A 12,075-nucleotide genomic window follows, 5' to 3' on the forward strand; every position below is an offset into this window, starting at 1 on the left:
ATTCATTAGGTTTGTGAGTGGAGCTGGGAAAGAGGTGATATCTCTGAAACCAGGAAAATTGGTTAACTGACTCCTACATCAAAATGTTGGTGTATTGTTTAGTTGTGGGTGCAACAAAACATTGGAAATAAGAAAGCTATGAAAAATTATTTTTTAAAAAGCAGAAAACAATTTAACTGAAATTGGTGACACACTAAAGTACCTGTTTTAAAGGGTTTAAAAGGACACAAGAAGAAAATGTCTTATATAGATGGTTTCTTTTAGACAGATTTAAAAGCTCTATTTAACAGTCCTAACTCTACCTTTTTAAAAAGCTGAGTGGGCTTCTGATAACTCCAGAGCCAATTCATAAACATATTTTTTCTTTCCACCATAAAAATGCTTCTCTAGTGGATAAATCCAAATCAGGGACATCATAATGATTACTGATGTTTCGGCAATAAGTATATTTTGGGGTCTGCTATTTAGAAGATTTAAACATAAAACATGTATTACATTTTGGAGACAAGTGGCTATGTTTCAACTGTCTCTGTACATACATTTCAGTGCAATAAAGTTTGTACACATCAAATAATCTTTAAGCATTTTTAGTCAAAGTTGTTTGCTTATGTGTAAAGCCTCCATCTCACCATTTAATTGTTCCCTGGAGCTACAGGCGACATGCTGAGGCTGTCTGGAGGTTCTGTATTAAACTTAGTCGAGAACAACGTAGATGTCATTGGTGAAATGAAAGTGCAAAAAAGGTGGAAAATGCCAAAGGCGTTTGCACATCAACAAAAGTTAAACAAATGTCCATCAGTAGTAGTCCTTTACTGGAGCAAATATTAGTAGTGGGTGCCAGGCTAGCCAAACACCTGCCACCTCAGGTGTCAAAAGGCTCACACACTGAAGGCAGTGAGTGGAAACCTAAACGATAAGAACACAAAGGCCAGGGCACACCAAACATATGATGTTCATGTAGTATATCCAAGTGGTGATTCAAGAATTCAGTCGAAGTCCAGGTAAGTAGGTGACACAAGAAAATGTATTGAAGGTGAAAGCAAATGGTCACAGTCCCAGTCAGATGACCATGTATGATATACGTCCAAGACAGCAAAACAGCCTACACGTGTTTCGTCTTCCAGACTTTGTCAAGGCTGTGAAATAGATGAACATAAATACCAATGTATGAAGTGGAACGTGAACACAGGGTTGACCAACATATAGAAAAATCAAGCAACGGGGTAAAAAGCTCAACCACCAGTGCCTCGTGTGACTAAGACTAGTCACAAGCGGGGGAGTATATATAGCCTGAAAATCACTAGAACAAATCGTGCTGAGCGGGATGCGTACTCAAACCAAGAATTATATTTAAGGTGAAGTGTACAGTATGAGACATAATGCATATGCAAATAAGAGTGGAAGAGTAGGTATTTTAGCAGACGAGGAACAAAGTATCAACACCATTTCCCTTCAACAGAGCACAGACACTAGAAACATCTGTACCAAACATCTTTATTAGGAAACTTACAATGTGTGTGCTGACAGCACTCTTATAGGATGCCTTGGTCCACCCAGTCCTAACTTTACACTTCTGCCCCAAGGCTACTGGGATTTTTCCTCAAATAGCATAAGAATAGTCTAACACTGAGTGAACATTTAATATATTTATACAATGTATAGTGTGGGTCTCTCACCTTAGAGACTATGGCCTTCATTATGACCCTATGCACCGCAACATTGCCGCCGGCTCAATTACGAGGCGGCGTAAATGTTGTGGGCTGTTTTCTGCAGGGCCAACCCAGAGGGAAACTCTTAATAGGGGCCGCGGGAAGGGGACCACACTGACAGTAACCTGACTGCGGGAGTTTGGCGAGAGGCCTTTCCCACATGCCAAACTCATAATGAGGGGCTAAGTGCTGTGATAAGGCATTATCATGAAAGTGAATGTGCTCCGTGGCATGCACCTGCTGCGCAGCCTGACAATGCCGCTGAGAGTATGCCCATGCTTAAGGCACTACCCTTGCTGTCCCATTTACAGTATATAGTACTATGGTAGCCTCAGCCAGATGCCAGCTGGCAGAGCTCAGGTTAATGTATGGTGGAATACAGAACATCAATTGTTCATTGCAGTGCAGCAGAGGAGCCGTAGGAATACAGGCCCTCATTCTGACCCTGGCGGTTTGAAACCGCCAGGGCAGAGGGCCGCGGAAGCACCGCCAACAGGCTGGCGGTGCTTCATGGGCAATTCTGACCGCGGCGGTAAAGCCGCGGTCAGAAAAGGGCAACCGGCGGTTTCCCTCCGGTTTACCCCTGGCCCAGGGAATCCTCCATGGGGATTCCGACCCCCTTCCCGCCAGCCTGTTCCTGGAGGCTGGCGGGAACGGGTGTCGTGGGGCCCCTGCACTGCCCATGCCACTGGCATGGGCAGTGCAGGGGCCCCCTAACAGGGCCCCATAATGATTTTCAGTGTCTGCTTTCAGTGACACCAGTCCCTCACCTGGAGGCTCCGTGCCCTGAGCTGACTTCCCTTTGCCCTTGTGTCCCTTCCCCACCTTGGAAGTCACTGCTGGGACCTTGGCACTGTCCTCTTTGGTTCTGGAAGAGGCCTTGCTGGGTGGTTGGTGCGGCTTTTCTCTTCGGCACGCGGGCCCCTTCTTTACCTTGGCAGGTGGCAGAATAGGGTGGTCCTTGACCTCACTAGGTGGCACACTAGCAGCCCTGATGGGTACCGCCTTCGATGTTCCCGGACTTGCAGGGACCACACTGGATGAGGATTTGGTGGCTGAGGTGCTGGTCTGGAATCTGGGGAGGTGTAGGGAAGAGGTCAATGGAAGCGAGGAAATGTTTTTTAGACACACTGGGACGGGAAGATGGAGGGGGTTTGGGAGTGGAGGAAGAGGTAGTGGTTGTAGGAGGTGTACGTCTGCTGAGTTTGGGTGAAGGTGCATGGGCTGGAGGCTGTTGTGAGGTGGATGGCTGTTGAGTGGGTGTGTGCCGGCGTTTGTGTACTTTGGGAGGAGGGGTCACAAACACACAGGGAGAGGACACAGGGGACGTGTGCATGGTAGTCGGGGTGGTGATTGCACGTGAGCGGTGTGTGGTGATGGGCATGCTGGTAATGGAGGTAGTGGCTGAGGATGTAGTGCATACAGGTGTGAGTGGAGACAATACTGGGAGGGAGCTGGGCGACGTGGAGGAGGGGGACACAGTGGAGGCAGTGGATGTTGGTGTGTCTGCATGGGTATGGTGCTTGTGTGAATGCCTGTGGGATGCGTGGTGATTATGGGCCAGATGTAGGAAACTCCAATTTTGCGACTTGCAAATTGCGAGTCTGAGCGACTCGCAATTTGCAACTCGCAAAATTGGATGCAGAAAGGTGTCTCTGACCCCTTCTGCGACTCGCTATGGGGTCGCAAAGACCCACCTCATCAATATTCATGAGGTGGGTCGCAGTTTGCGACTCCATAGCGAGTCCCTGCACTCACAGGGATGGTGGCCTGCTGTAGTCAGCAGACCTCCATGTCTGTGACTGGTTTTTCAATAAAGCAGTTTTTTTTTTCATTTTGCAGCCCGTTTTCCTTAAAGGAAAACAAGCTGCAAAATGAAAACTAAACCGAAACCATTTGGTTTCGTTTTTTTCAGCATTCACAAAGGGGAAGGGGTCCAATGGGGACCCCTTCCCTTTTGCGAATGAGTTACCACTAGTGTGACACTGGTGGTAACTGCGAGTTGGTTTGCGACCGCGACTCTGAATGGCGATGCGGTCGCAAATAGGAAGGGAACACCCCTTCCTATTTGCGAGTCTGTAGGAGGCTGGACTGGCTTGTAGTGAGTACCAAGGGGTACTTGCACCTTGCACCAGGCCCAGTTATCCCTTATTAGTGTATAGGGTGTCTAGCAGCTTAGGCTGATAGATAATGGTAGCTTAGCAGAGCAGCTTAGGCTGAACTAGGAGACGTGTGAAGCTACTACAGTACCACTTAGTGTCATATGCACAATATCATAAGAAAACACAATACACAGTTATACTAAAAATAAAGGTACTTTATTTTTATGACAATATGCCAAAGTATCTTAGAGTGTACCCTCAGTGAGAGGATAGGAAATATACACAAGATATATATACACAATAGCAAAAATATGCAGTATAGTCTTAGAAAACAGTGCAAACAATGTATAGTTACAATAGGATGCAATGGGGAAACATAGGGATAGGGGCAACACAAACCATATACTCCAAAAGTGGAATGCGAACCACGAATGGACCCCAAACCTATGTGACCTTGTAGAGGGTCGCTGGGACTATTAGAAAATAGTGAGAGTTAGAAAAATAACCCTCCCCAAGACCCTGAAAAGTGAGTGCAAAGTGCACTAAAGTTCCCCTAAGGACGAAGTAGTCGTGTTAGAGGAATAATGCAGGAAAGACACAAACCAGCAATGCAACAACTGTGGATTTCCAATCTAGGGTACCTGTGGAACAAGGGGACCAAGTCCAAAAGTCACAAGCAAGTCGGAGATGGGCAGATGCCCAGGAAATGCCAGCTGCGGGTGCAAAGAAGCTTCGACTGGACAGAAGAAGCTGAGGTTTCTGCAGGAACGAAAAGGGCTAGAGACTTCCCCTTTGGTGGACGGATCCCTCTTGCCTTGGAGAGTCGTGCAGAAGTGTTTTCCCGCCGAAAGAACGCCAACAAGCCTTGCTAGCCGCAAATCGTGCGTTTGGCGTTTTTGGACGCTGCTGGGGCCCAGGGGGGACCAGGAGGTCGCAAATTGGACCTGAAGAGAGAGGGGACGTCGAGCAAGACCTAGAGCCCTCACTGAAGCAGGTAGCACCCGGAGAAGTGCCAGAAACAGGCACTACGAGGATGCGTGAAACGGTGCTCGCCGAAGTTGCACAAAGGAGTCCCACGTCGCCGGAGACCAACTTAGAAAGTCGTGCAATGCAGGTTAGAGTGCCGTGGACCCAGGCTTGGCTGTGCACAAAGGATTTCCGCCGGAAGTGCACAGGGGCCGGAGTAGCTGCAAAGTCGCGGTTCCCAGCAATGCAGCCCAGCGAGGTGAGGCAAGGACTTACCTCCACCAAACTTGGGCTGAAGAGTCACTGGACTGTGGGGGTCACTTGGACAGAGTCGCTGGATTCGAGGGACCTCGCTCGTCGTGCTGAGAGGAGACCCAAGGGACCGGTAATGCAGCTTTTTGGTGCCTGCGGTTGCAGGGGGAAGATTCCGTCGACCCACGGGAGATTTCTTCGGAGCTTCTGGTGCAGAGAGGAGGCAGGCTACCCCCACAGCATGCAAAAGCAGGAAAACAGTCGAGAAGGCGGCAGGATCAGCGTTACAGAGTTGCAGTAGTCGTCTTTGCTACTATGTTGCAGGTTTGCAGGCTTCCAGCGCGGTCAGCAGTCGTTTCCTTATCAGAAGGTGAAGAGAGAGATGCAGAGGAACTCGGATGAGCTCTTGCATTCGTTATCTAAAGTTTCCCCAGAGACAGAGACCCTAAATAGCCAGAAAAGAGGGTTTGGCTACTTAGGAGAGAGGATAGGCTACTAACACCTGAAGGAGCCTATCAGCAGGAGTCTCTGATGTCACCTGGTGGCACTGGCCACTCAGAGCAGTCCAGTGTGCCAGCAGCACCTCTGTTTCCAAGATGGCAGAGGTCTGGAGCACACTGGAGGAGCTCTGGACACCTCCCAGGGGAGGTGCAGGTCAGGGGAGTGGTCATTCCCCTTTCCTTTGTCCAGTTTCGCGCCAGAGCAGGGGCTAAGGGGTCCCTGAACCGGTGTAGACTGGCTTATGCAGAATTGGGCACCTCTGTGCCCAACAAAGCATTTCCAGAGGCTGGGGGAGGCTACTCCTCCCCTGCCTTCACACCATTTTCCAAAGGGAGAGGGTGTCACACCCTCTCTCAGAGGAAGTTCTTTGTTCTGCCATCCTGGGCCAGGCCTGGCTGGACCCCAGGAGGGCAGCTGCCTGTCTGAGGGGTTGGCAGCAGCAGCAGCTGCAGTGAAACCCCAGGAAGGGCAGTTTGGCAGTACCAGGGTCTGTGCTACAGACCACTGGGATCATGGGATTGTGCCAACTATGCCAGGATGGCATAGAGGGGGCAATTCCATGATCATAGACATGTTACATGGCCATATTCGGAGTTACCATAGTGAAGCTACATATAGGTAGTGACCTATATGTAGTGCAGGCGTGTAATGGTGTCCCCGCACTCACAAAGTTCAGTGAATTGGCTCTGAACAATGTGGGGGCACCTTGGCTAGTGCCAGGGTGCCCTCACACTAAGTAACTTTGCACCTAACCTTTACCAGGTAAAGGTTAGACATATAGGTGACTTATAAGTTACTTAAGTGCAGTGTAAAATGGCTGTGAAATAACGTGGACGTTATTTCACTCAGGCTGCAGTGGCAGGCCTGTGTAAGAATTGTCAGAGCTCCCTATGGGTGGCAAAAGAAATGCTGCAGCCCATAGGGATCTCCTGGAACCCCAATACCCTGGGTACCTCAGTACCATATACTAGGGAATTATAAGGGTGTTCCAGTAAGCCAATGTAAATTGGTAAAAATGGTCACTAGCCTGTTAGTGACAATTTGGAAAGAAATGAGAGAGCATAACCACTGAGGTTCTGGTTAGCAGAGCCTCAGTGAGACAGTTAGTCACTACACAGGTAACACATTCAGGCACACTTATGAGCACTGGGGCCCTGGGTTACCAGGGTCCCAGTGACACATACAACTAAAAGAACATATATACAGTGAAAAATGGGGGTAACATGCCAGGCAAGATGGTACTTTCCTACAGAGTCGCATTCACAAATTGCGAGTCGGTACCGACTCGCAATTTGTGAATGAGCATCGCGTTCGGCCTTTTGCATGCCGCAAACTGCGTTTTTCGCAGTGTGCAACATGCAAAAGGCTTCGTACATCTGGCCCTATGTTTGCCTGAGCCACTTTTGTCTGTTGATGTGTGTGCATGCTGGTCTGATGGTGTGCTTGGGATAGGCTGAGGTAGAGGGGATTGGGTCGGGGTAGTGGAGGTTGGAGGGGGAGGCTGGACACAGGGACAATGGCTGCCATCAATGCTGAGGCCAGAGCCTGAAATGCTCTCTGTTGGGCCACCACGCCAGAATGAATGCCCTCCAGGTATGCATTTGTTTGTTGGAAATGCCTCTCAACACCCTGGATGGCATTCAAAATGGTTGACTGCCCAACAGTGAGGGATCTCAGGAGGTCAATAGCCTCTACACTAAGGGTAGCAGTGCTGACTGGGGCAGGGCCTGAGGTGCCTGGGGCGAAGGAGATGCCCACCCTCCTGGGTGAGCGGGTACAGGAAACACGATGAGGGGTTGCTGGGAGGGCGGTGCTGTTAAGGGGGGTGGCGGCTGTACCTGTTGTTGAGGTGGGCACAGAGGTGCCCGCCACCGCAAGGGAGCTCCCATCAGAGGAGGAGTCGCTGTCGCTGGTGTCCCCTCCTGTCCCCGTCGTGGAGCTCCCCTCGCCCTCCATTCCACTGGTGCCTTAGACTCCATACATTCACCCTCCTGGGCCATGTAGGTTGCAGCTCCCTCCTTCTCCGGTGCCACTGCTCCTCCACCAGATGATGCTGATGCACACAAGGACAGGGTGACGAAACAAAAAGGGGGGGAAAGACAGAGGAGACACATCGTCAATGCTAGCAACACCACCACCGTTGGCGGACACAACACACAGGGAGCAGCCCTATGCACTTGGCCATGCACTAACAGTTATTAGGAAAATCACCAGCCCATGGGGGACTATGCTTAAGCCCATTTGCTGCACACCTGTAACCCACAGGAGCCTGACTAGGTAAAGATGGGCAAAACCACTATTGGGGTTGGAGTGCCACAGAGCCTGCCTAACAAGGGACCTACCCTAGCAAGTTAATCCTGGCCTAGGGAAACCCACAGCCCACTTCCCCCACCCAGACACCTCGTAAAGCACGCAGAACCAGCTGAATGAGACTGTACTCACCCCCTTGTGGCTGCTGTGATGCCCTCAGGCACCCATCTAACTCTGGATATGCCACCGCCAGTATCCGGAACATCAGGGGGGTCATGGTGCAATGGGCACCCCTTCCACGTTGGGAGGCCATCCCCAGCTGGGCCTCAGCCGTCTTCTTGCTCCAACGGCGCAGGTACTCCCATCTCTTGCGGCAGTGGGTGCTCCGTCTATGATAGACACCCAGGGTCCGCACTTCCTTGGCAATGGCATGCCAAATACCCTTCTTCTGGTGGGCGCTGACCTACAGGAAAGGTAAATTAAGAATGGATTTTACTCCCCCATCCGGTTATTCTTACTCATTGGCCACAACTTCACAACCATGCACTGAAACACATACACTGACCATCCTCACATGCAGGCCACAGCCCCCCCCATGTATCATCCATCCACACCACTCCATACATTAATGTCCCATCCACCATGCACACAGTGTACTCACCTGTTTGTCTGGAGGACCGTAGAGTAGAGTGTACTGGGGGAGGACCCCATACAAGAGGTTGTCCAACTCCTCTGCGGTGAAGGCAGGGGCCCTTTCCCCACACACTGTAGCCATTGTTGCTGCCAGACTCAGGTCACAGCAGCACTTGCAGTGTAGGTCCTCTCCTGTTGAAGGTCAGATATCAAGTGAGTTAACAGATAGAAAATGGTGGTCACATCCGCAGCGGTGCGTGCCGTCACCACTGCTTACATCATCATTGGCTCCTGGAACCCATAGGGTCCAATGAAAATCAATGCTGAATTGCGCAGCGGTCTTTGTCCGCCTACCGCAACGCTGCACAACGCCAGCGCAGTTACCTCATTTCCCCTTGTCCCTCCTTTCAGGTCAGGCAGCTGCCATTTTGAGGTGGGCACATGGCAGGGCACCTAACTGCGTCACATCACTTTTGGGCAGGAATACCGACAGACAGCGCCACACACCGATTACATCACAATAGTGCAAAACACCCTTGTGCAACCTATGTGGTATATGACCCTCTGCTCACCATTCTCCTCCATAGGGCACATCCGCTGGGGCAGATGATGAGATGGCGTCAAACCTGGTGTACAGACCCCTGGTGGACCTGTCTACTCAAGAGGCACCGTGTGTGGCTAATAGGTGAGCCCAAGGTCCCTGCACAGTTTGAATTGGTGTCTGGGTATGGGAGAGTCCCTAAGGGTTTGTGTATGTCTAACAGATATCCCTCGATATTTGCAGGTGACTCTGGTTACTCCAACCTGTCATGGCTACTGACCCCAGTGAGGAATCCCAGGACAAGGGCAGAGGAACGCTACAATGAGGCACATGGGCAAACTAGGAGAATTATAGAGCGGACTTTCGGCCTCCTGAAGGCCAGATTCTGGTGTCTCCATCGACAGGTGGCTCCCTATACTACTCACCGAAGTAGGTGTGTCAGATCATCGTGGCATGCTGTATGTTGCACAACCTGGCTTTGCGAAGCCAGGTGCATTTTCTGCAGGAGGATGGGCCTGATGTTGGTCTTGTGGCAGCTGTGGAGCCGATGGACAGTGAAGAAGAGGAGGCAGAAGAAGAAGATATTGACAACGGAAACAACATCATCATGCAATACTTCCAGTGAGACACAGGTAAGAGACTGGCACTGCTCCTCTCATATCAGACTACTGTAGGACATTGCATGATTCTGCCTTTTTACCTCTGTGTATGGACCCTGACAGTTCACTTTGCCTTTCCTTTTCACAGATCTGGGTACCACATTCTGTCTTCTGCTATGTTTACTGCTGCCCAACAACTGTCATACTTTGGTATGTGCAAATGAACATTGACATTGATATTAGTCAGAGAGGTTGTAATAACACATTTGTGAAAGTACAGATTGACTCCAGATTGTTTTGTGATTCAAGGGTGTTTATTTCAGTGCTAATAAGTGTAGGGGGATGTGCAATGGGCTGGGGTGATGGTGAAGGAATGTCCATGGTAGAGTCCTGTCTCTTTGTATCACAGGTGCATAGTCCAAGGGGGCATAGGAAGTGGAGCAATGGCAGTTCAAGGTGGTCAGGGTGACATAGTGGGACAGAAGGGTGACAATCAGGAGAGTCTTATTTCCTGGTGGGGGTCTTGGAAATGTTATCTGTCTTGTGCCTGGATCGCAGGGGCCGTTTGCGGGGTGGTTCTCCTTCTGCAGGGAGTGGGGTGCTGGTGGCCTGTTGTTCCTGTAGCGGGACCTCCTGTCCACTAGCGCCAGCGGATGTGGAGGGCTGTTCATCGTTCGGGCTAGTGTCAGGGGCCCGTTGGTGTGCCACTGTCTCCCTCATGGTGTTGGCCATGTCTGCCAGCATCCCTGCAATGGTGATCAGGGTGGTGTTAATGGACTTCAGGTCCTCCCTGATCCCCAGGTACTGTTCCTCCTGCAGCCACTGGGTGTCCTGAAACTTGGCCAGTAATGTGCCAATGGTAGAAATGGTGGTATGCTCCCATAATGCTGGAGAGTGCATCGTGGAGAGGGGGTTCCCAGGGCCTGTCCACCCCCTGTCGCACAGCAGTCCTCCCAGCTTCCCTGTTGTCCTGTGCCTCTGTCTCCTGAAACGTGTGCCGACTGCCACTGACCCCAGGTCCCTGATTGTCTTGGGTTAGTGGGTTTGCCTAGGGTCCCTGTAGTGGTGGACACACTGCTGATTGATGTGTCCAGGGGACAGCGGCATGGGCCCGCTGGGTGGGTGCTGTGGTGGTGTTTCCTGAGGGGGAGGTTCAGTAGTGGTTTGGGACTGTGGCAGGGTAACCAACTGTCCAGAGGTACCTGATGGGCCGGGCGGTCATCTTGATCCAGGCGTGCAGAGCTGCTGTCGTCACTGTGGGCCTCTTTTGTGGGGGGACTAGATATGGCTGGCACCTCCTGTCCGGTAACGTTGGGTAGGGGTCCTGTTGGGGTGTTAATGCATAGTTATTGTATCTGTGTGTGCCATCTTGTGCAATGTGTGAGTTTCCCTCTACTCCTGTGCTTGCATTATTGCCTTGGCCCTTGAGTGAGTCGTGATTTTGGGCCTGGGTGAGTCTCTCTACTGGACATGCTTTGGTGATGGGTGTCCATTCGGGTCTGTAATGGGTGTCCATGCATTGGTGTTACATGTAGGGCTTGGTAGTGGGATGTGTATGTTGTGATGGTGGGCTATCTATGAGGTGTTGGGGTGATGGGTGTGAGGGTAGGGGTAGGAGTTTGTGATGGCATGCAGGTGGGTGGGGGGGATATAATAATAAAAGATTTGCCTTACCAGAGTCCAGTCCTCCTGCTACTCATGCGAGGCCCTCAGGATGCATGATTGCCAAGACTTGCTCCTCCCATGTTGTTAGTTGTGAGGGTAGGAGGAGGGGGTCCACCGCCAGTCCTCTGTACGGCTACCTGGTGTCTGGATACCACGGAACGCACCTTCCCCCGTAGGTCGTTCCACCTCTTCCTGATGTCATCCTGTGTTCTTGGGTGCTGTCCCACTGCGTTGACCCTGTCGACAATTCTCCTCCATAGCTCCAGCTTCCTAGCAATGGATGTCTGCTGCACCTGTGATCTGAATAGCTGTGTCTTTACCCGGATGATTTCCTCCACCATGACCCTAAGCTCCTCCTCAGAAAACCTGGGGTGTCTTTAAGGTGCCATAATGTGGTGTGGGTGATGTGTAAGGTGATGTTTGTTGTCCTGTGTGATGTGTTGCGTTGGGGTGTGTTCTTTGAGGTGCATGGATGTTGTATGAGTGATGGTGTTGTGTGCCTGTGGATGCTGGTGTTGTGGTTGCTATTCTCTCTCTGTCTGCTTCTTCCAAAAATGTTGTTGTAAGGAGTTGTGGGTAATGTGGGTGTGTGTTTTATAGTGGTGTGAGTGTGTGGGTGTGGTGTGTGTATGTGTATTTTGAATTGTCCAATGTGGTTGGGTCATAATACCCGTAGTGGATTTCCACCGCGGACACGGTATGTTGGCGGCCGTCTGCACGGCAGTCAGCAGACTTTACCGCCAGAGTTGTAATGAGGGCCTTAATGTTCTGTTGTCTCCTATATAGGTTATTAAAGAACTACTAGGTCTTGCACCACAGGCAGACACAGATGGTGACTCCTTATATTACCTGAGCAT

The 12,075-nt window shown here is 50.8% G+C and overlaps 1 protein-coding gene across 1 annotated transcript in view; it reads right to left on the reverse strand.

Moving 5' to 3' along the window:
• Window positions 1–12,075, reverse strand: part of AK7 (adenylate kinase 7) — a 225,742-nt gene that overhangs the window by 176,330 nt on the left and 37,337 nt on the right. The window lies entirely within an intron of this gene.

This window comes from Pleurodeles waltl, chromosome 9 (assembly GCF_031143425.1).
Source record: "Pleurodeles waltl isolate 20211129_DDA chromosome 9, aPleWal1.hap1.20221129, whole genome shotgun sequence".
Classification (NCBI taxonomy): domain Eukaryota; kingdom Metazoa; phylum Chordata; class Amphibia; order Caudata; family Salamandridae; genus Pleurodeles; species Pleurodeles waltl.